This window comes from Vulpes vulpes, chromosome 13 (genome assembly GCF_048418805.1).
Source record: "Vulpes vulpes isolate BD-2025 chromosome 13, VulVul3, whole genome shotgun sequence".
Classification (NCBI taxonomy): domain Eukaryota; kingdom Metazoa; phylum Chordata; class Mammalia; order Carnivora; family Canidae; genus Vulpes; species Vulpes vulpes.
In genome coordinates this window covers 139309116-139333485 of record NC_132792.1, presented here as the reverse complement: position 1 = coordinate 139333485, position 24370 = coordinate 139309116, and the positions used below count along the sequence as shown (strand labels likewise).

Sequence of the window (24370 nt, the reverse complement as noted above, 5' to 3'; positions counted from 1 at the left end):
ATTTCCGATAAGATTAATAAAATAAGCCTAATAAAAACCTATATGGTAAGATATCATACTTAATGATGAGATTTTAGAGGCACTCCTACTAAAGTCAGGAACAGGACATTCAAGTGAGCCCTTCATGCTGCTGCCCAGCAATCACACTGTATTTCCATATTCTCTTCACTTTTCCATTCTTTGATAGAGGACTACATCATATATTTTCCCACTTCTCAAACCTCCAATGTACACTCTTATTTTTCCTTATTCTTAACTAATGACCTTGCTTCCCCATACACTAAGGCAAACAGAAAATCTGAGGTGAAAACTTCCCTAAGCCACCACCATCATGTCTCAGTCTATATACAGCTAACCCTTTAACAACACAAGGTTCATTGTGCAGGTTCACTTATATGTGGATTTTTTTTTCAATAATACAGTACAGTACTGTAAATACATTTTCCTCACAACTTTCTTAGTAACATTTTCTTTTGTGTAGCTTACTTTTTGTAAGAATGCAGTATATAATTCATATTAATATACAAAATGTATGTTAATTGGCCATTTATATTATCAGTTAGCCTTCCTGTCAACAGTAGGCTATTAGTAGTTATGTTTTGGGGAAGTCAAAAGTTATATGAGAATTTCTGACTGCACAGAAATCAGCATCACAAACCCCTGTGGTGTTCAAGGGTCAACTGTATTCCATTTTCTCTCCTGTTTCTATAGATAAACTCTCCCTACTCCTATTAAAGCAAAGGCTAATCCTTCTACCTGTGCATAGATCAGGAGTCAGCAAACCATGCCTATGCTATCTATGGTTGCTTTCATCCTCATCCTACAAAAGTAAAGCTGAGTAGTAGTAACAGAGACTATTTTGCCCACAAAGCCTAAAATACTATCTGGCCCTTTGAAGAAAACTTTGCTGACCCCTGCACTAGATTCTCTTTCCTCTCATCTAATATGGGCACTGCTGGTTGAAAGGGCCCACTAGGTTCCATGAACAAGAAATAAAGTAAGATCCACACAAGACACCTATAACATCAGGGACATATCAGATATACTGATGACAAAAAGAAAGGATCTTAATAGGGAGAGGTCACATATAATGGATGAAGGCTGAACAGCATTAAGATTTTCGAACAACCACTTGAAACAAGAAAATTATAGTGCAATCCCTTATATCTTGAGGGGAAACTATTCTACCTTGGAATTCTACACCCAGACCAGCCAAATTATTAACCCGATATTAGCGTGGGAGAAAGGTATTTTCAACAATACGAACTCTCAAAAATTTCACCTCTTCAGACACTCCTTCTGGGAAGTTACTGAGGGATGCATTTCACCAAAATAGACGTATAAATGGAGAAAAAGGAAGGCATTAGATCCGGAGACCACAGGCTCTGATACAAAAGGCAAAAGAGAATTCTCAGAATCATGAAGGGAAATCACGGGCTAAACCTGTGCAGCAGAAGTGGAGAGCCACAGTCCAGATTTGAGCAAAAGCACAGAAAGACCTAGGGTTTTCCAATTTTTTAAAAAACTATCGATTTATTTGATATGCTTAAACATACTGGGAGAGCTTCTAAAAAAAAAGAAAAAGAAAAATTAGAGACAAATGGGAAACTAAGCAAAAATCAAAAAAGAAGAAAAAATTTTAACTCTGAGAAATATAATCATAGTACACCACAAGGTTCAATGGTGAACATATTTACAAGGTCATAATAATGAGAACAATGAACACTGATTTAACCGAAAGCATGATATGCTGGGAGATAAAACGAGAGGGATGTTCAAGGTGGCCTAAGAATCCTAAAGCACGGACTCATCCTCCACAGTAGCAAGCCAGGAGATAATATCTAAAATTGAAAAACAAATAGTATTTTAAAATATGGGAGTAAATATCAGCTAACAGTATCAGAAATGGTTGCCCAGAGAGCAGAACATAGGAGGAAAAGTTATACCAAGATAAGGCAGGGGATGACATTTTTCATTATAAATCCTGTAGTACAATTTTCTTTTTAAGAGCACAGTTGTATTACTAAAAGTCAACAATTAATGTGTTTGTTTTTTAAAACAAAACAAAAATAATGGTTTGTGTGTCATTTAAGAACAATTAATTTACTCACTCCACAAATGTTACCTAGGTATTGACTGTATGCCCAGTATTTTCTAGGTGCTGGGAATACAACAGTGAAGAAAACTTAAGTCCCTGCCCTCATGGAGCTTACATCCTGAGAGAAGAAGATAATAAACAAATTAATGTATAATGTCAGATAAATTAAAGTTGTGAAGAAAAATAAAGGTAATAGGGCAGGCAGATAAAGGCAAAAATAAAGGGCAGAGTGTGATAAGGATGTTATTTAAGTATGATTTTTAGAAAACGGCTCCTTCCAAGAATCAGCAAAAAGGAAATCAACCTAAAAATGAAAATATGTTTTGAGAAAACGTCATGAAAGTAAAATTACAGAAGAGTATCAATTAAGTTCAAGGTGAGGTTGAAGTCTCTCATATTCCAAAGCAACGTATCATTCTAGAGCTTGTACCAGGAGTTCTCAGTAGTGACACATAAATCACTAGGCACCCTCGACCTATGTCACAGGAACACTGTTATTCATACTCTTCCTATATCCCTAACTAGCCATTACTTTGTTAAAGTTACTACATAAATTTATACTCAAACTTTTTCTTTCCATAGAATACATAGGTGTTTCTAACTATGTAATTAAAAGTTTTCCTAAATCAAAAGCTCAACACATTAACCAAGAAAGATTCCAGATCAATTCCACGTTACCAAAATTTATCACATCCAATCTTTACTCCCTCACTTAAGAGAACTCCAAACCAATGGGAATAAGACACATGTAAAGATACAATTTATAGGGTAATGCAATACACTCACTTTCCTCTCCAAGGAACTTCATTCAGGCTGAGGTAGTGTTTCAATCTCTTTGAATTATCTTTTCACTGAAAATTGAGTAACTGAAAAAAATGTAATATTCAGATATAATTTTATTCCACATACAGTTGTCATACAATAAAAACTGCATATTAAAAAAATAGGATTGATTTTAATACATCTTATTTTCAAAACACTTATGCCACTAAAAAGTACATCAGACCTGGGCGCCTGGGTGGCTCACTCAGTTAAGTGTCTGCCTTTGGCTCAGGTTATGACCTCAAGGTCCTGGAATCAGCGAGTGTGGGGCTCCCTGCTCAGTGGGGAGTCTGTTTCTCCCTCTGCCCCTACCCCCTGCTCGAGCTAGCTCTCTCTCAAATAGATACATAAATAATCTTTGAAAAAAAAAAGGGGGGGGGGATCCTTGGGTGGTGCAGCGGTTTGGCGCTTGCCTTTGGCCCAGGGCGCGATCCTGGAGATCCGGGATCGAATCCCACGTCGGGCTCCCGGTGCATGGAGCCTGCCTTTCCCTCTGCCTGTGTCTCTGCCTCCCTCTCTCTGTGTGACTATCATAAATAAAAAAATAAAAATTTAAAAAAAAATAAAAAAATAAAAAAAAAGTACATCAAAACTATCTGCCTTTTTCATATAGCAAAAAAAATTGATAATGAAGGATAGTTAGAAGAAAGGCATGCAGGGACAAGCCACCACCCCCTCTCCGTGCCCTAAGAGGAAACCACCCTTACAAGGATTTTACTAGGAGCCCTTCACCTCTTTCACTGATAGATGACAAAAACCTGATTAGGACAAGTGCATGGAAGGTTAATCAGATTAAAACAGCCCACCAACAACCCCATAAAAACCCCTAGATTCAAATGCCAAGCCACCAAATCAGCAACCCTTTCCAGTCCCCTCCCTCTTTAGGAAATTTGTACAGTCAATAAACTCTACTATGGCTCCATCAGCTTTGCTTTGCTGTTCACCACTCTTGGTCTGGTCTACCTCTTCATTCTTCCAAGTGGCATGACCAAGAACCGTGGGCACCAAAGGAGAAGAATCCTGTAACAGTGATACTTTTAGGTTTTAAAGCCTAACTTACAGAAAGAAAGTAAATTCAACTAACTATATAGTTCAATTAAGAGTAGGGTTTAAAGTTTAAAAGTTGTTTAGTAATTTCTGGAAAGAAAAAAAAAAAAGAAATTTCTGGAAAGGCAGACCAGTAACTGTACTGTACACTGAACTGTAGCACCAGATGTTAATGCTTTCCTCATCAAGCTCTACACTCCCAAGATCGAGCACTGCTTTATAGTAACAGCTACAACTTGGGTTAGGGTTACCTGCTTGCTTACTGGCGCTGTGCTTCCACATCTAAAATAGAGATAATAATGTTGACAAAGTTAGCAGTCCTGGGGGCCCCTGCGTGGCTCTGTCAGTTAAGCATCTGACTCTTGATTTTGGCGGGGGTCATGATCTCTTGGGATTGAGTCCCATGAGAGCTCCGCTGGGCAGGAAATCTGCTTGGGGATTCTCCCTCTCCCACTGCTTGCACACGTCTCCTGCACATGTGCACTCTGTGTATCTCTCTCATATAAATAAATCTTTTTAGAAAAAAACAACAAAGCAGTTCTGTCAATGAGAAGTACCCATATACTTAAGTATCAATAGTATATACTAAAAAGCTTTGTAATCTCCAAAGAACTATACCAATATTGTCATATTTTAAACAAAAAGGAAAGCTATCACTTTCAAATTTTTCTGATTTTAGCAATAATGGCTTTCAGATTCTATGGAAGAACAGCAGGACACTGGTCCGTCCACTCACACACACAGCCAGAAAAAGAAAAGAGGATTTTTTTTTTTAATTTTATTTTTTTAGACCTAAAGAAAAATTAGACTCCCTTAAAAACAAGTGCCAAGAGAGAATATTTTTAGCACATATTTAACTATACAAACCAAAAGACTAAAGTTGTTTAACCACATGTAAACTGGGCATCTCTGACTTCAGGTAGAATGTTTATTTTTGGTTATACTTGGGAACCAGATAACCAATGTATATAAACATCAGCATTATTTTACTTTTCAAACTGTCTTAATGCTTTTGTTCACTCAGTAATAATTCCCACTGTTCGTGGAAGGAGAAACACAAACAATATCCCTAACAGAAACTCATCACAGGAGTTTTTACGTCTTAAACTTTTAAATGACATTAAACAAACAGCATTATCTGACAATGGAGTAGTAGACTATTTTGCACAGTTAGCCTTTAAACTCCATCAGAGCACAGACCTGTCTTTTTCTCTGTTGTACCCCAACACCGAGGCACCTAACTGGCACCAGTACGACCTCAATAAATATGTGTGGAATGAATGAATGAGGGAGTGAAGTGGGCTTCTAGACTAAAGCTTAAGTGTTTTAAGTTGCAAAAGAACATTTTCACTAAATATCCATCACTCAGTACAAACAACCAGTCTCAACTGTATTGACCTAATAAACTGAAAAAGACACACACTAGATATTTAAACACACAAGTATATTACTCACATGTGTAATACACAAAGTAAAAGATTCACAAATCTAGTTTTTTAGTTATATATATTTTTTCCTCAAGAAATTTTAGTGTGTTCTTTCTGATATCAAAATATACACATATATTAGAAAAGCACTGCTGCAGTCTTGATAAACCAAATACTATCTTTAAGTTCTGTTGCAATGTAGAATAATTTAGGCAAAGTGAACAGCATTTCCAGAGTCCCATCTAGAATATTTTGAAAAGTCAAACTCTTTCACTAAAGGTGAAATAAAATGGTGAAAAACAAAGGTATATCTCACCATTTCAAAATTATTATACTGAATTTTAAAAAGAGAAAATAGTTTAAATTACTTCTGCAAGAAGGCATCTAATATCCTTATATTTGATCTTTAAGCTGATACAAGTTATTTTCCAAAATTTCTGAGCTAGATGATCTATAAATACACACCCACAAAGCCTGAATTAGAAGTTATTTTTATTAAAATAATACTGTATGGATAAGTTCCTTCATAATTCTAAAGTCTACAGTAAGACATGCGGCAGTAACAGTACAGTAATATACAGTATATTTATGATTCTACCCAACTTGCCCAATCATAATTATCTGGGTGGAACAGGCTTGATGGCTAGCAAGCTATGATCTGTGAGTGCAGTAATATACGTGCAGGGATCGAAAAGTTTCCCAAGATTCTGCTGATCATCTTCAAAGAGGCTTAAACGAGCCGATTTGACGGTGAAAGCAAAAATCCAACAAAATCAATCCATAAACACCGGCTCGAAAATAAGGCTCTCTAGGTCTATACAGCGTTGGGAGAAGGGGGGGGGGGGGGGGAGAAATCCAGGGCACGTAAAAGGTACAACACAATTAACCGGTGCCTGTTGTTTCCTACTCTACGGTGTTGAGCCCCGGGTTTTAGGATTCTCTTTTTTAGCGCTTTCTTAAACAGAAATTTAGTGTTTCGATCGCCCCTCCTCCACGGCTCCCATCAGTGCCCTTTCTTCCTCCTCCCTCACCCCTCCCAGTTCAAACAAATTAACATTTGTACTAAGGTACCTCCTATCAGCTCGCAGCTTCTTCCCAAACACGCCCACGTACACAGAAACCGGCCCTGCGTCTACACAACACACGGCTACAGGAAAAGAGCTCCGAGGGGGGCAGGTGGGAGGATGGTTTAGCGCCGCACAGGTTTACGGCTCTTTTCCAGATATTGGGTCCTCACACTTGGCTCGGGTTTCTGCCAAATCACCTCCAAAGCGCGGTGTTTACGAGCCTCCCTAACCCGATACTGCAATGGAATTCCGGATCCCTGCAGACTGATATCCCGGCTGTGCAAGGGAATCCTCGGATCCCGTCCGGAACCGCTCGCTTTCCCAGTACGCCAGCTCCGGGCCGCACGGCCGGCTCCCCCGGCTGCCCCGGCTGCCCCGGCTCCCCCGCCCCCGGCTCCCCCGGCTCCCCCGCCCCCCGCCCGGCCGCGCCCCCGGCCCCGCACCGCGCACCCCGCGCCCCGCAGCCCCGCAGCCCCGCAGCCGCGCGCCCGGCCCGGGGACAGCGCAGCGCAGCGCCAGCCTCTCTCCGGGTCCCGGGGCCGCCGGGAGACCCGGGCTGCGGGCCGCTCCGCAACAGGTCACCCCGACCGCGGGGCGCCGCGCCAGGGCCAGGGGAGGGGGTGTGGCCCGGCTCCGCGCTCCCGGCTCCCGGCTCCCGGCTCCCGGCTCCCGCTCACCTGGAGGCAGGCAGAGGCGCAGCCGGGCGCCAGGGCAGCGCGGGCCGGGGCTGGAGGCGCCCGCACGCCGGGAGGGCGAGCGAGGCGGCCTCGGGGGCAGCGCCGCGCCCCCGGCCTCGGCTCGGAGCCCGGGAGCGGGGACCGCACGGCCGCCGAGAGCGGGCCGCCGAGAGCGAGGCGCGGCCCCGCAGCCCCCTCTCCGAGCCGGGGGGAGCGGCCCCGGGGCCCGGGCCCGCGGCCGGGAGATCCACGCCGCGGCGCCGGGGCCGGGGCCGGGGCCGGGGCCGCCGCCATTCCCCGCGCCGCCCGGGGGGCGCAGCGCACCCACCTTCCCTCCCCCGCACCGGGCCCGCCGCCGGAGCACCGACCTGGGCAGCCGCGGCCGTCGCCTCGGAGGACGGGAAGACGACGCCGGCCTCCGGCTCTGCCGCCGCCGCCGCCGCCGCCACCCCGGCGAGCGCCCGGCGACCCGAGCACTCGGCGTCTCTCATTCAGCGCCAGCCGCCGCCGCCGCCGCCGCCGCTCGGGGGAGGGGAGCGCGCTGGATCCACCCCGTCCGCGCCGGGGGTGGGGGAGGAGAGCGGCCCGGCGGGCGCGCGCGGGGAGGGCGGGGCGCAGCCGCGGGCGCGGGCGCGGGCGCGCGCACCCAACGAGCGCGCACGCGCGTGCCCCCCGCGCCCCGGCCGCCGGGGTCTGCGCCGCGCGCGCCGCGCCGGCCGCTCCGCCGCCCGCGAGCCCAACGGCCGCCGGGGACCGGTGTCCGCAGCGCGCGCCGCTTGCCGCAGCCCCTCGGCCCCGCGCGCGCGGGAGGGAAGGGCCGCTACCCGCCCAACGCAGGGGCGGGCCAGGGCTGGAGGCCCGACAGGTGGGGCTGCCGCTGCGGCCGGCCGCCTCCTACGCCCCCCACCCCCCCCCGCGCGGGGCCCACGCGCTCTCCGCGCCCGCACCTCGCCTCCGAGGCCGGAGAACAAAGTCTGCAAACGCTTGGCCCCCGGATGGAATATGCTGCCCGCGGTGGCTCTAGAATTAGTGAGAGGGCTCCACATGGAAGAAGAGCCCCCCCACATGCTAGTGATCAACACTCTCCCGCGTAAAGCTTCGGGAGGCGTTAGAAACAGGCCTTTGTTAAGTGTAAGCAAATGACAGAAATTTGGCATCCCCGGGGGCGGGGGGCCCTGATGAGTTCCAGGCCAAAAGTGTGTTCCCGTCAATGCAAGAACGAGATTCTGAGATCTCAAATATTTTCCGTGAATGAAAAAGGAATAGATCCGGTATAAACGGTTGGAAAGGTGTTGTTTGGGAGGGTGCACTGTATGGGGTGGCCTACTTAAAATTAGCACCGTTTGATGCAGTGTGACTATAAATGGAAGGTTTTAAGCGAGCCGCCTTTGTATATGCTGTCATTAGACCATTTGGAAATGGATGATTATTTGATGATCTGCAGCTCTTTCTTTAGGCAAGGTGCAGTAGAATGTGGAAGGAATACTGCGTACTAGCACTGGGTGCAAAACATAAAAGCACCAAAACTGTTCCCATTTGGGGTCTTCTCCCTTTAATAACCACTAAGCAGAAATGCTTAATCTTGTATATTGAAGAATGCTAATTATCTCCTTCTTTGACCACCTGGTATCCCAGCCCTTTACTCTTAGGGAAACTAGAATGTCCTTCAACCCTTTCCCTCAAATAGGGTTACTTCTTTAAAGCCTTCCCTTCCCCTCCCCACACCCAAAGGTAAGTTGACAAACAAAAACAGAGATGGACAAAGTTCGTGGTTTTTCAATTTTATTGCACTTTGCTTCCAAAGAAAGTCTTGAAAGGAATCATAAATGAAATCACTAGGAGAAGTAGAGAAACCAAAAAACAACTTTCAAACAAGAATAGACTTAGGAAAAAAGAAAACAGACTATTAGTTAAAAGGGGGGAAGCATTTATGTATACAGGAAGTTTTCCCATAGACGCTAATTGCTTCAAGTCCCAAAGAAACAACAGGCAAATAGAGTTAGCACTTGGAAGAAAAACCCATATAGTTATCAGGTTAGGTAAATGTTTATTCTTTTTAAGTGTTAGTAAGAGATTAAGGAATAGGTGGTTGGCTGTGTGCCAACAATAATACATACAACAATTACACACACATACACACACGTATCCCATTATCACTGCTTTTAAGAAATAAGAAAACTGAGGACCAACAAGAGATTCTACTTCATATTAATGTCTTGCAATTACTCTAAAGTTGAGTTAGGGTTTCATAAAAACAAATGAGCCTATGTTCCTACCTCTGCCAATAATTTTCACAGTTTACTGTAAGAGCAGTGAAGTTTTCATTTGGACTTTGAAGAGAAAAAAGCATGTGACTCATGAAGCTAGGCCATGGATATACTAAATTCTTATACGTACGCAATTTTCTGAGTTTGGAATAATGATTTAAATCTCTCTCAAAAAAAGAAAATAAAATCTCTTTCTCATGTGGATAACCTCTAAAATAGTAGTTTTATTAACCTTTAGAGTTATGTTCAAACTTCTGAAGTTGGTAAGATTAAGAATTTGCAAATAAAAATACAGAAAGTTTATCCTCAACGTCTTTTTTTTGGTCATAGTTTGGGAATTATTTTAGAAAGCCAGTGTCCTTTCCCATTTATTGATATGTAAATGAAACAATGGCTCTTTACACTTAGAGAGGACCAGCAGCAAATTTTCTTTACCAGAGCATCTTTTATCACAGTTAAATTCTGTAAGTTGCTTTATGTATGTATTCCATTTGCTTTTGCCAGAAGACAAAAAATATGCAAAGCCTTAGTATAACAAAAAGTACTAATGTATAAAAGAGAAATGCCATTATATAAAATAGAAATCAATAAGAATTCAATATGCTTAAAATCATTTCAGAGGAATCACCATTATGTCTCAGTTTTATTACTATCCATCAAAATTGTTTCTAAGAGGTAAGCCAAAGAACTCATTTAGATACAGAACAAGGAGTTTCAAAAACAAGAGACCACCACAGCAACAGATCAACAAACCACTCTTCTCATTATCGCTGTCAAAATCAAACTAGCATAGTTAGATTATTATTTAATAACACCCAATTCTATCACAGCCAACAAAATTTCAGTAATCACATAGATCTCTATTATTTCTCTAACCATTAATCTCTTTTTTCAAATACCTATATTTGGCTGGACTTTTTAAAAAAAATTATCGGTAATGTTTGCAATATTCTGATTTAAAATATTGGTAAAATAACATACCCAAAATTCACTTTGAGGGAAAAGATATATGGGGGGGGGGGGGGGAGACTTTGAAGAGACAGATACACACATTCTCCAGAAATCTGACACCAAGCTACAAGGAGAGCCTGCCGTGATTCCCAATCAAGTGAGACATGCCACAGATACCAAGAATAAAGATAATGAACAGTCCATTCAAATACAAGTAGTACTAACCATCAAAAGGCATAAGGCCTAACTTGAGATTGAGCTGTTTCTCATATGAGCAACTCAATGCAGGGAATGGATCAGTGGGGAAGTATTTACCTAATGATGACTAATGTTTCCCTGGAACTAATCTTGGGGACCAGCTAGTATATAAATGTTTACACGAACTAATAATTTTCAATATTAACTTTAAAGACGATTTCAGTAATGCCTCATTTACCCAACAGGATAAAGAAAGGAGGCAGTGAACATAATCAGATATTCTAGATAACAAAGGTTTTCGTCTTAAAGCACTAGAAACAACTTAATTTAAATCACGTGTATTGATTTTTTTTCCCCTGAAATATCACTGGTTTCTCTGCCTTAAACTATTAAAACATGGTAAGTTTCAATATTCCTAACGACCCAGAAGTGTTTTATAATCAAAAGTGATAATGCGGAGATGTCTCTAGGAGCATAGAAGTACTTTGTATCCTTCACCCTACAATAATTGTGGCCTACTATATTCCTGAATTCCTTTGAGTCTAATTGATCTGGATGGTGCTCATTATCGACCTTCCTGCTGTCCCTCCTTGTCATTGCAGCTCTACTACAGCACTGCTTGCATACATATATTCACACACCTCCCTTGGATTGTCTTATCACGTTAGTCTGGGAAGCCAAACAACCAATATTTTTAATGTATGTGTAAAATGAGAGGAAAGAACCTCAGATTATGCTAAAACAACTCTGGTATTTGGAGGACGTTTATTTAACAGAAAGGCCATTTGCCTACTTTCATGCTTTCCTCAATATTTGAGATAGTTGAGTTTACCAGATAAGTGAATCCTTATTGCATTGTACTTGCTTTAGGTATTGTTCTCCATCCTTAACTGAAGGTGAGGATCTTTGTTGATAATATTCATCACAGTACTTTCCATTATGTGTCCTGCATTCAAAATAAGGTTAGAATTAAAAGCCCCAGGAATTCATAAATCCACACCAGTAATAAGTAGATAAAATAAGTGGGGAAGAAAGGAGTATTCTTGTTTATGGTGGAATATTGAATGCCAACAGGTAAGCGGGGAGGGAGTGCTGGAGTTGGACAATCATCATTTTGCAACCATTGTGGCAAAGATTGGGTAAGGCAAAAACCATCAATGGATGCTAAATGTAAGGAAGCATTTTGATGAGGAACAAGACATTTGCATCATCTCACAGTTCTTCCTATAGACTTCCTATTAGTTGCAAAGAAGGAAAAACACTAATTAAATGCTAGAGAAATTGGACAAAATCTTGACCAGGTAATCAAAATTAACATCATGAATGAGGGACATGGTTTGTCTTGAGATGTGATTCCCCCAGAGGACATAGCACCTAATGAGGAAATAAAGAAGTCAAATGAGGAATCTGATAAATATCAGATTCGAGATGAAGAATATTCTGTTTTTTTTTATAGGGTGAGGGTGGTGATGGCTGTATTCTTCAAAGATATCAATGCCATGAATAACAAAGGCTATGAACATATTCCAGCTGAAGATCCATGACAACTAAATGCAATATGAAATACTAGACTGGAACCTTTAATGGAGAAAAGAATAATTCTATAAAGTACATTATTGGGTTAATTGGAAAATAGATGGTAGACTGATTAAAGTATCAATGTTAAAATCACTGGAGTGGGTAACTGTACTGTGGTTATGTTCCTAAATGCTGTGGTTCTTAGGAGTAAAGGACTAAGAGGTATGCATGATTGAGAAATATTTACATATAGAGAGAAAACATAATAAACAGGCAAAACGTTAACAATAGGTGATGTCAGGTAAAGGGAGTTTGGGTGTTCCCCCCCAAAAATGTCTATAAATTTGAAATTATTGCCAAATAAAAAGTTTTTTTTTAAATGTTAGAATTTCAAAAAAAAAAAAAAAAAAAGCAGCAGCAAAAGCAACCCATAGACTCTAGCATTATAATTATTTTAAATGACCACCTTACTGCCAAATCCCACTGACTTTTTTGCTCCTCCTTTGAAATTGTTTCACCTTTTGGGTTAAAATTATAGAAACAATGCACTTTATAATTGAAGAATCATCTAACTTTTTATTTTATGAATGAGGAAATTGAGCCTCAGAGATTCAAGATTTACCTGAAATCCCTTAACCAGTTAGCAGGACAGCACAATCTTGATTCTATTTCTGTCTACAGCTGCTAACCTGCTATTGTTCAGTTTCTATCATTTTCCCTTATTCCCCTTTCTAACTCTGAGGTTCCTATGGGCCTATATTCTCTCCTGTCTGTGATCATAGAGGGGATTTAGACAGTCTTACTGTTTCAGCTACCACTGCTCCACTGGGAGTTCATACCGAAACTTCCATTAAATTGCCTCCATGACATCTCTATGAGGACATTCCATCACCAGTTCAACCTCTACATGTCAAAACTGAAAGAACCCCAGGAGAACAAATTAAAATGGCTAATAAAGCCTAGGAAAATAAGTCCATCCTTACTGATAAAGAAAGACACATTAAAATAAGATATGTTTTGCCTCAAAGGCTCCCCAATTAATAAGATCTATATAATATTCAGTTTTGCCAAGATGTGGGCAATAGGCTCTCTCTTGCACTGATGGTAGGAGTATAAATGGGCATATCTCTTCGCTGGGCAATTTGCCGAAAGCAGAGAAAAATTTACATGTACATACCCATTGACCCAGCAATTTCACACATAGATACTTGTCCTACAAAAATGCTTTGAGAATGTTCAAAGAAATACACCAGACTGCTCATTAAATACTGTCTGTAATAGCAAAAGTTGGCATACTAAATGTCCCTCAATAACGGGAGTGGGTATATGCAATTATAATACTTCCTTACAATGAAAAGATAGCTCTATAAACCAGTATGGAAAAAACTCAAACAAGTTGATGAGGCCTATGTACACTAGTGTTCCTTTTCCTTGTCTTGGTTGTACATACGTAGAAATCAGGCTGGAAAGCTATGTAAACGATCACAGTGGTTACCCCCAGGGAATGGAATCAGGGATAGAAAAGGGAACTCTCATTTTTCATTGTTTGCTACTGCTGTTTTTGTTTTTGTTTTTTAAGATTTTATTTATTTATTTGAGAGAGAGCAAGAGCATGAGCAGGGGCAGGGGGTGGGAGGGTGGAGAGAGGAGAAGCAGACTGCCCGCTGAGCAGGGAGCCCAATGCAGGGGCTGGATCCCAGAACCCTGTGATTAGGACCTGAGCCGAAGGCAGATGCTGAACTGACTGAGCCACCCAGGTGCCCCCCATTTTTAGAAGTATGTATAGCTTTATAAAAGCAACAACAACAAGAAAGGTGTGGCTTTCTCTTGAACTTGAAATATTTTAATTCCTTAATCGGTATTCCTGCCAACACCATTGTTCCCATCATTCCTTTCATCTTCTAGGCTTTAGAATCACCACTAACTCTTTTCTTTATTATTTATCCATTTAATTCTGATCCTTGTAGGTTTTTTTGCAGGGTGTTTTCTTTTTTTTAAATATAAGCCCAAACTATGTACATAAAAAATTACTCCTGCTTGATCTTTTAGATTTAGCTATTCTCCACACCTTTTATTTTCTTTGGTACACACCTATTCCTATATGATTTTCATTTTCATTGTCTCACATATCTTCCCCACCCCATTCAAAAATTCCCAGTCCTTCATTGTGATTTACCAATGTGACATCCAGGGACTTCCATAACCTCCGTTTACCCCACTAACCCACCTCATCATCACTGCGCACACTAGCCAGGCCATCCTTTGATTTATTCATTCAATAAACAATCATATGGGGTGCCTGGGTGGCTCAATAGGCTCTGCCTTCAGTTCGGGTCATGATCCTGGGGTCCTGGGATTGAGTCCCGCATCGGGCTCCCTGCTCTGCGAGGAGCCTATTTTTCCCTCTCCCTCTGCTGCTCCCCCTGCTTGTGCTTTCTCTTTCTCTCTCTCTCTCTCTCTGTCAAATAAAATCTTTTAAAAAATGTACTTCTCCTCATAAGCACCAATTATGGACCTACTCCTATCATTCCACTCCAGCACACCTTTCCCATGCCCTCTTGTCTGTCTACTCCAAAACTCTTTAGGGCCTGACTTAAGACTGGCCTCTGCAACTTCCACGAGGATATACCTCCTGGTACATCTATTTCATGTTGACATCTCTCTTCTCTAAACCCTTCTGCAGATTATCATTGGTATCAATCTTTCACTTTGAAAATTCATTATATCATGACTTCTAATTTTACCGGTATATGCATTTCTTATATTCTCCAATAGATTTAAGCTCCTGGAGAACACAATGTAATCCCTCTTTCCTCTCACTCTCACTCCCTCGCTTTCTCTTTCTCTCTGGATTTATGTTTATTGAGCATTTACAGTAGACAGACAACACATTAAATGCTTAGCCTATGTCATTTTATTTTGTTCTCACAACAACCCTGAGGATATTTTTACATTTTGAAAATGGGGCTTAGAGAAGTTCAACAGCTTGCCCAGGGTCATGCAGCTAGGCAATGACAAAGTTGGGAACTAAATCCAGGCAGGCTCACTCAGTCTCCAGGCTATCTGTCTCCCTATAAAATTATGCTTCTTATATATTCTTATCAAAATTAAATTAAATTTAGCAGCAGAGGGAGAGGGAAAAACAGGCTCCTCGCAGAACAGGGAGCCCGATGAGGGACTCAATCCCAGGACTCCAGGATCATGACCCGAACTGAAGGCAGAGCCTATTGAGCCACCCAGGCACCCCATATGATTGTTTATTGAATGAATAAATCAAAGGATGGTCTGGCTAGTGTGTGCAGTGGTGATGAGGTGGGTTAGTGGGGTAAACTTAAGTTATGGAAGTCCCTGGATGTCACATTGGTAAATCACAATGAAGGACTGGGAATTTTTGAATGGGTAGGGAAGATATGTGAGACAATGAAAATGAAAATCATATAGGAATAGGTGTGTACAAAAGAAAATAAAAGGTGTGGAGAATAGCTAAATCTAAAAGATCAAGCAGGAGTACTTTTTTATGTACATAGTTTGGGCTAATTCTTATCTTACATATACTCTTATCAATTAACAGCACAATAGCATGTACATTAATACAGTGTGGAAAATACTTCTTAAATATAATATACTTTATGCTAACAACAAATAATTTGACATGTGATACCTCATACATATTTAATTTTTTAAAAGATTTTATTTGTTTATTTTAGAGGGGGGAGCAGGGGGAGAAGGAAAGAGAAAATCTCAAGGAGACTGTACTGAGCCAGGGGCCGGACTTGGAGCTTGATCTCACCACCCTGAGATCATGATCTGAGCTGAAACCAAGAGTCAGCTGTTTAACTGACTGAGCCACCTGGATGCCTCATACATGTTTAAGAATAGTCTTCTAGAGGCACCTGGGTGGCTCAGTCAGTTAAGTAACTGACTCTTGGTTTCAGCTCAGGTCATGATCTCAAGGCCATGAGATGGACCCACACCTGAAGCTCTTTGCTGGACATGGAGTCTGCTTGAGATTCTCTCTCTTCCTCTGCCTCATCTACCCTCTGCTTGCATGCTCTCTCTATTTAAAAAAAAAAAAAAAAAAAAAAAAAGAACAGTCTTCTCTAGAACTTAGTTTGGTTATAGAGGCTTGTTCAAGTATCAGAATAAAACTGCTTTCAAAAAAACCTACATACATTTAGAATAATGGGAAAAGTCGAATGGAAAAAAATTGCATTAGGTCCAATCCCTCATTTTGTCCACCCAAGTGTATTAAGGAATATGTTTCAGGAGATAATTTTCTACCATAGTAGTGCGGTAATAAAGTTGGTTATCACATTACAGATGGGAAAAGCTTACTGCATAACCACTGAGTCCATTTCCCTGGAGACATGCAATTCTATCTGTGGTTTCACATTCCAGAAAGAAATATTCTTACTCCTCTTGGAAATTAGTAACATAAGCATTTTAAAGTACTTCTGTTAGATCAAGCAATATATTTTATGTACTTTTTACTGTATTTAATTGAGACTTCATTTAGCAAGACAGACTTTCTTCATTATGACTGAATCCTGCATACACAAATTTGAAACTCACTGTTGGATACTGGCAATTATATCTGCCTTTAAAAGTCACCGTATCTGTAGCAGAGTAGTTATTATTTAAGAGTATTTCACTTGAGAAAGTGTAGTGTGGCAAAATTAGTTACAGATTGACTTTCAGACTATGGCTCCAGTTAGAAAACATGACTTCAAAAATAAAAACAGCCTGATATGTTAGTTACTTTTCAAAAAATTGTTTTAAATTTACTGGTATAAACATTACCAGCCTGCACACTGAAACTAAAATAAAACCACTTTAAAATTAATGGGCTTTGGGCTGAGTTATATCTAAACATAAATATTGCTTATGTTGATTTACTTACGTTTCAGTATTTGTTTTTCTTTCTTGTCAACATTATTAATTTTGAAATATTAACCACAAGAGGAGCAGGGCTTCTGATAGTTAAAAATATATTTATTGACCGCCTTCTAAACATGGTGAATGGAATATACATGTTTACATTTGCTACCTTCTAAAACTGCCCTAAAATTCCAGTGAAGAATGACAAGAATGGGAAGGGAGAGGATAGCAAATAAAAAATTTTGGAAGATAGGGGGGAAAAAAAGGGTAAACAGATTTAACTAAGCAGAGAAAAGTGAAACTGTTGAAAGGGAAGGTAAAAAGAAGTCAGTTGATTTGCACATCAGAACTCTGAAAAGTTGAGGAATTGGAGACAATAGGACAGAGAACAGCAAGGATGAAAAATGCCTTTAAAAATGGAATTGAAAAAAAAATGGAATTGGAGAGGTATCTGGGTGGCTCAGTGGTTGAGAATCTGCCCTTGGCTCAGGTTGTGATCCTGGGGTCTTGGGTCGAGTCCCGCATTGGGCTCCTGGTAGGGAGCCTACTTCTCCCCGTGCCTATGTCTCTGCCTCTCTCTGTGTCTCTCATGAATAAATAAAATAAAATCTTAAAAAAAAAATGGAATTGGAGGGCTCCTGGGTGGCTCAATAGGTTAAGCATCTGCCTTTGGCTCAGGTCATGATCTCAGGTTCCTGGGATGGAGTCTTGCCTCTGGGCTTCCTGCTCAACAGGGAGCCTGAGTCTCCCTCTTCTTCTGCCCCTCCCCCTGCTCCTGCAAGCAATGTCTCTCCCCCTCTCTCTCTCTTTCACACAAATAAAAGTCTTTAAAAATGGAATTGGAGAAAAGTGCACATAAGGACCAGTTGGACACACAGCCCCTTGCCCTCAAGCTGCCATCCCTCCCTGCCTCTAGGAAGGAGAATGGATTTTTGTTCCATAGAGAATTAAACCAGAGATATTGAGGAGAGGTCTCTGACTTTTAAATAGGAGCAATCAATCAAGGACCACCACACATTTTAGGAAAGTGTCTAACATGAAAGGTGAAAACAAGGGGACATTTTTTAAAAGTTGAATCAATATCTATAGTAAGATACATTATAGCATTTGTTAAAAAAAAAAAAAAAAAAAGACTAGGACACCATGAAAAAGTTACCATCAAAGAACAGAGGAAAGGCTCTTACAAATTAAAAATATAACAACCAGTATAAAGATGTCAGCAGGAGGTTGGAAGACAAAATTGAGGAAATTCCCCAGCAGGTAAAAGACTCCGGACCTAACCATATCATAACCCTACACTGAGCTAAACATGTGGGCAAACCAGCACTATTATAAATTGTTGATTGGGAGAAAACTGGTAAAATTTCTACAGAGGGCAGTTGGGCAATTTCTTTCCAAATTAAAAATAAACATTCCTTTTAATCCAAAAATTCCATTTCTAGGAATTTTATCCTACAGATAAACTCATTTGTATATAAAAAGATGTATATGCAAGGATAGTAATAGAGGCTGAAAATACATGAAATGTCATCGACTGGAAACTGGTCGAAAAAATTATATTATACTCATACACTGGAATACTGCACAGCCATTAAAAAAATGAGATCATTCTAGATGTACTGATATAGAATGACTTCTAAAGTATACTGAAAAAAGCAAGATGTGGAGCTGTGTGCTTATACACAGAGAGCTTATTTCTGGTAGGATACACCAGAATCGATAATATAATCATAAATGAAATCACTAGGAGAAGTAGAGAAACCAAAAATAGTGATAAAAATAAAAATAAAAATAAAAATAGTGATAATAGTGATTCCCCCAGTAAGGGGAACTGGTAGCTAGATGTCCTGGTGAAAGAGATACTAACTTTTTGCTGTTTGCCTTTTTGTGTCTTTTACTTTTTTTTAAGCGATTGACTGACTGATTGATTGATTGATTGATTGATGAGAGACAGAGAGAGAGGTGCAGAGACACAGGCAGAGGGAGAAGCAGGCTCCATACAGGGAGCCCAACGTGGAACTTGATCCCGGGTCTCCAGGATCATGCCCTGGGGGTAAGGCAGCGCTAAGCCGCTGAGCCACCCGGGCTGCCCTGATTTTTTTAAGATATATATTTTTTTCTTTTGAGAGAGAGAGGAGAGAGCAGGAGGGAGGGAGAGTGGGGGGGCGGGGAGAGAGTTTTAAGCAGACTCCAAAGCGTACGTGGAGCCGGTGGCAGGGCTCCATCTCACAACCCTGAGATCATGACCTGAGCCAAAACCAAGAGTTGGACGCTCAACTCACTGTGCCACCTAGGCACCCTGTGTCTTTCAAATTTTATATCTCCTTTTTAAAACTCATTTTTAACCTACTGAGCTCATGCCTCCATTTATCATTATTTAAAAAGTCTTAATTTCCAATCAAAGTAAATTTTGTAATTCTCCTCTGAATCATTCCTGAATCCATTAGCATTTTTTTTTTTTTGGTGGGAATGCCCCAAATTAGGCCCTGCACTATAATAAAAAATGCTCTTGAATATAATATTTTAATGACTATATACTCTGTAGTGTCTTTGGTTTTTACTTATAGAACAATACTGATAGCTTATGTTTTTTTCATATTTATAGTGTGTGTACCTCTCTACTTCAGCCATCACCCAGAGCTCCTGCTAAAACGGTGACCCTAAGTGACAATGAACCAGAAAATGTTACTCCCTTGACCACCAGGAGTGATGACTTAAGCCAAACTAAACCACTGTGCTTCTCCCAGGAATTTGGAATAAGTTCACAGAAACATTCAGCTGGACGTGGGGGTCAAACTGCTAAGTTACATAGCACTCGATGTATGGCTGGAAAAACACAAGGAAGCAGGGAAAGAAAGCCCATCTCCAGAGAGGAGTACAAACATGGTGAGGACAGGGACAGAAGTCATATGAGAGATGATTCCTGACTTCACAATTCAGGCCTGTCCTCGTGGTTGCCTGTCTTGTGTGTTTCTTGAACTACTGGGAGTTGTTCTCTACTTTATATACCCAACTATTTCCTAGTTAAAATATGAACTATGACATATAGACTATTTTCAAGCCTCCTTACTAACAACTAATCTTTTATTTATTAATACTTCTCAATGTTGATCTTAGTTCAAGTACTATTATACTGGTAAACTGGGAGTTAGTCATCACTATCCCAGTAAATCACAATCAATAACACAACACTCCTTTCCCTATCCAGTTCCTATCACTTTAAAAATAAGATGATAATATTTCTGATATTCCATGATAATATTCCATGATGATATAATGGTATCTTCTTCATATCATTATTCTGAAGATTCATATCATTATTCTGAAGATAACATTTCAAAAGCAAAAACAAAAACAAAACCGTTTTGAGAAGTGTTTTTAAATGCCAGCTATTATAAGTAATATTATTTTTTATGTGTTAAAATGCTCATTTCAGAGCGCTTCTCTCCATCACTGATGTTGATTTAAATTTTGGCGCTAGTTTGAGGTTGTAAGACCTGCACTGCTGGAGTATCTCCATTTTCTTTCCCTTGTTTCCAAATTACTCAAGGTCATCAGGTCAATGCTTAGGTTAGGCTGTGTGAACTTTGTTCCAGATTTGTGCCTTGACACTGTCTTTCAGATGTCATCCAATGCCCTGCTTTACTAATGCCTGGTAGGCTTGCCCTCCCCATGTCCAGTTCAGGCTCCTGGAAACTGGACTGGGCCTATCTTGCCTGGAAAGGGAATTCACATATTTACTCAGGCAGCATTTAATCAACATACCTATTCTTTCCAGTTATTTATGTGATAAACCCATGTTAGGTTCTAGACTCACATTTTAAGAACTCACTTTCCTGTTGCATCTCTGCTGTGTCAGGGAGGCAGCCACCTGGCGGTATCCAAAGAAATCAATCATCTTTCAACCTCCATCCTTCTTTAGAAGGGACGAAGCTCTATCCTATTCTTCTTATAAATGCTTTCCTAACTTCTTTTCCTTTTATATTTATTTCAATTTGGTGTTACCTGTATACATCTATTTCCCATTAGGCAGGCTCTCAGTGTGATTTTCTCAGGCTTTATACCACTCCCTAGGTACAGCCAACTGGGTACTTAGGTTTTAAATGAAATAGGAATCCTATTCAATTAACCATATAAAATGTATTATATAATCAGCAAACAGAAGTCAAATCTAAAAATACTATTTAAGATCTAGGACAAGAGGTGGAGACAAAAAGCCAAAAAAGAAGATGAAATCTTCAGGTAAAGAAATAATTCAACTATTAGGTAATAGTATTTGTTTTCTATATATAGAAAGCCTTCCAACATAACCCATCCCATAGTGGGATTTATAAGAAACTTAAATTTTCTCCCCAAATGCTATCAAAAACAAACTCAAAGTGTAGCCAATGTAAAAAAAGAAATTCAAACTTGAAAATTTTAACATGTGAAAAAATTTCATAAAAAAGAAATGTGTTACTGGAGCGGAAAAAATGGAAAAAGAGGAGTGTAGAGAGTAATTGTCCACATACGAAAGTGGTCATGTAGTTAAAACCGAAATATTCTTAGATGGAAAATGTCAATCTATCTGACTCATACCAGGCAATCTCTTGATCTATAATTTATTCCCAAAATGAATCTTACCAGAAGTGGTGAGGGGTGGAGGTGGATAGAGAAATTAAGAGGCCATATAGATGATCAGCTCTGCAGTCTAGCTAGGGCATTTAGAAAATTCTCACTCTGGTTCATCTCTTGCCCATTGAGTAGGGTCTGTTTATCCTCTGGATCCTGACTCAGTCTCTCATCCTGCAAAGCCAGGAAGAACTAGTCCCAATACCTACTATATCCCAGGAGGCCCTTCCATAAAAAACTACATCTCCCGGGACACCTGGGTGGCTCAGTGGTTGAGTGTCTGCCTTTGGCTCAGGTCGTGATCCTGGAGTCCTGAAATTGAGTCCCACATCAGGCTCCCTGTGGGGAGCCTGCTTCTCCCTCTGCCTATGTCTCTGCCTCTCTCTCTGGCCTCTTATGAACAAATAAAATCTTAAAAAACACACACACACACAAGATCTCCCTCACGTTCATTACATTTGGCATCTGATACACACATCCATTGTGTGCCAGATTCACCCAATTTTTTTTAATGTACTTAATAGAACTTCTGGAAACCATTGCATTACCAAATGGCAATGCCTTTTCTATGGCACTCCCCACATTGTATTTTTTTAATATCTAACTTCTTATAGAAAGACTTTAAACTCCTTGAGAATAAGATCTATAAATGTGTAGTCCTTCCTTACCATCATCCCAATGTTTTACCCAGAGAAGTTTTATCATTAGGTATATAATGAATCAAGATTAACAATAATAATGGACAAGTCATTTTTCCAAAGCCTTTGAATTAAAATGTTTGTAGTAGTAAGCCAGCAACTCCTTCAAAATTCAGGTCATCGCTCACTTTCTCTTTTACTCCCTTTCTTACTTTATTTTTATTAGTGTTACAATGGTGTTTATCTTGCCTACAGGAGCTGTTTTTATCTTGAACCTTTTCCCAAGACATATTATAAGCAGCTCCTTTCTCTTCCCAGCAAGTTTCAAAGTTTCTTAAAAGTGGGGATCATAACCTGAAACTATCACACCATTCATTCATCATTCTGCACACAGTATTGATCAATATTGACCAAGTGCTTTCCACAGACCAGGTGCTTTCTAAGCATTTCATATACATTTAATCAGTTAACCCTCATGGCAGCCTACAGGGCAAGTACTAAACACATGAAGTCAGCTCAGGGTTGCACAGTTAGGAAGTGCAGCACCAGGATTTGGTGCAAGGCTGCCTTGCTCCAGGCGCATGGTCTTAACTGTTCTACTCTATTGCCGCCTAGGCCGAAAGCATTATTACAATGGCTTCCTGAACAACCTGTTTAATCTAAAATGTTTATTAAAGGTATGATTTTTGGTTTAAAAAAATGGTTTGTAATGTACTCAGGTAGCAGAGATGATTCTCCTCCACTCGCTGTCTTCTTTATATTATTAACACATCTCCTTTATTGTTATCATAGGATTCTGTTTTTCACGGGAGTCTCACACTACCACCAAACTATGACACTGCATGACACTGCAAACTATTAAGTATGGTTATTTCCAACATTGGTGAACATCTCAGAATACCAAACCCAAAGCCCCTAGCTGCCTTGCATAGGATGGCAACATTAGACCTACCAGAAGGTGAGTCTCGGTTCCTTACCAACCATGGGACCTCAAGCAAGTCACTGAAATTCTCTCAGCTTCAGCTCTTTCTTGGAAGAACAGGGAAAATAAAATCTTAGTAAGAGAGCTACTGTGAATTTCAGAGGTAATGTAGGAAAGACAACTGGCACAGCATCTGGCACATAGTAGATGCCCAATTAATATAGTTGTTATTATTGTCTTAGCAATTCACATAATTATTGTTGCATGAAAAAATCAACATAGAGGTATTTTTAAGGATATACCCTTTCGCCAAGCCTATTAGTGCTGTTATTTTCTTGTGTTGTGTTAAAACCTATCAGACTATTAATCTCATTGATGCTTATGCCTCATTAATCAGTAAAAAGAGACAATTCTCTTAGTATGGAGCCACATATCACTGCTTCAGCTCCCTGTCCCACCAGAGAATTTATTGGGAGGTGGCTCACATTTCACCTCTCATGGTTAATCCCACAGCTGTCAAGTGGAAAGTACATTTCACCTCCCATGGTTAGCCCCACAGCTGTCAAGTAGAAGAGAGGACAATGACATCATTGATCTTGGGATATTTCTTTTAAAAAGAATAAATAAAAATGTCACTATCACTCCTCTAACGTGATGTTGTCTATAACTGGTGCTAAATTCCTGGAAATTCAGGGCAGGTTATAAAACTGATTTTTATCAATGCAGAATTCATATGATCCAGCAGCAACTAAAAGGAAAAAAGAAAACAAGTAATGTTTACTATGGTCTAGGCTAAAATCTGGCTGTGTAGCATCATAGAATCCTGGATTTGGAGGAGCTCTCCATGTTTTCCTCCCCTCTTCTGCCTCCTCCTACCTGATATTTGGATTCCACTACAAAGAACAGCAGGTGGTCATCCAGCCTCTGCCAGAAGTATGGAGACCTGGAGATTTGGGCTCTTGTTCTGAGGTGTGTCACTAATCCAGACAACTCAACCACTTCAAGATCCAGTGTCTTCTATCATGAAACGCTAGCTCTCTATCTGACCTGCCCAGCTGCAGTTCCCCACCACTCACCCCACCCCTACCCCATGAAACCAGCAGCCCCCAACTTACAAATGGATCCTGTTCCAAAAGATCACCGAAGCCTGTTATTTGGAACTCAGAAAATATTTCCTGTTGAAGCATTATAAATGATGGTTGGAATCCCAGGTTTGTTCACGGCACTCTATTTCATTCATACCATGGTT

General features: G+C 40.6%; 1 protein-coding gene across 4 annotated transcripts in view; it reads right to left on the bottom strand.

Moving 5' to 3' along the window:
• Positions 1-7697, bottom strand: part of RALGPS2 (Ral GEF with PH domain and SH3 binding motif 2) — a 161201-nt gene extending 153504 nt beyond the window's left edge. For 2 of the 4 annotated variants that reach the window (XM_072733112.1, XM_072733115.1), the window contains exons 1-2: positions 7507-7697; positions 2885-2964 (exon numbers count right to left, since the gene is read on the bottom strand). The gene's annotated coding sequence lies outside the window, so the exon portion shown is untranslated. The remainder of the gene's footprint in view (positions 1-2884; positions 2965-7506) is intronic. The other 2 variants (XM_072733113.1, XM_072733111.1) reach the window with 2 other exon arrangements.
• Positions 7698-24370: the final 16673 nt, after the last annotated feature.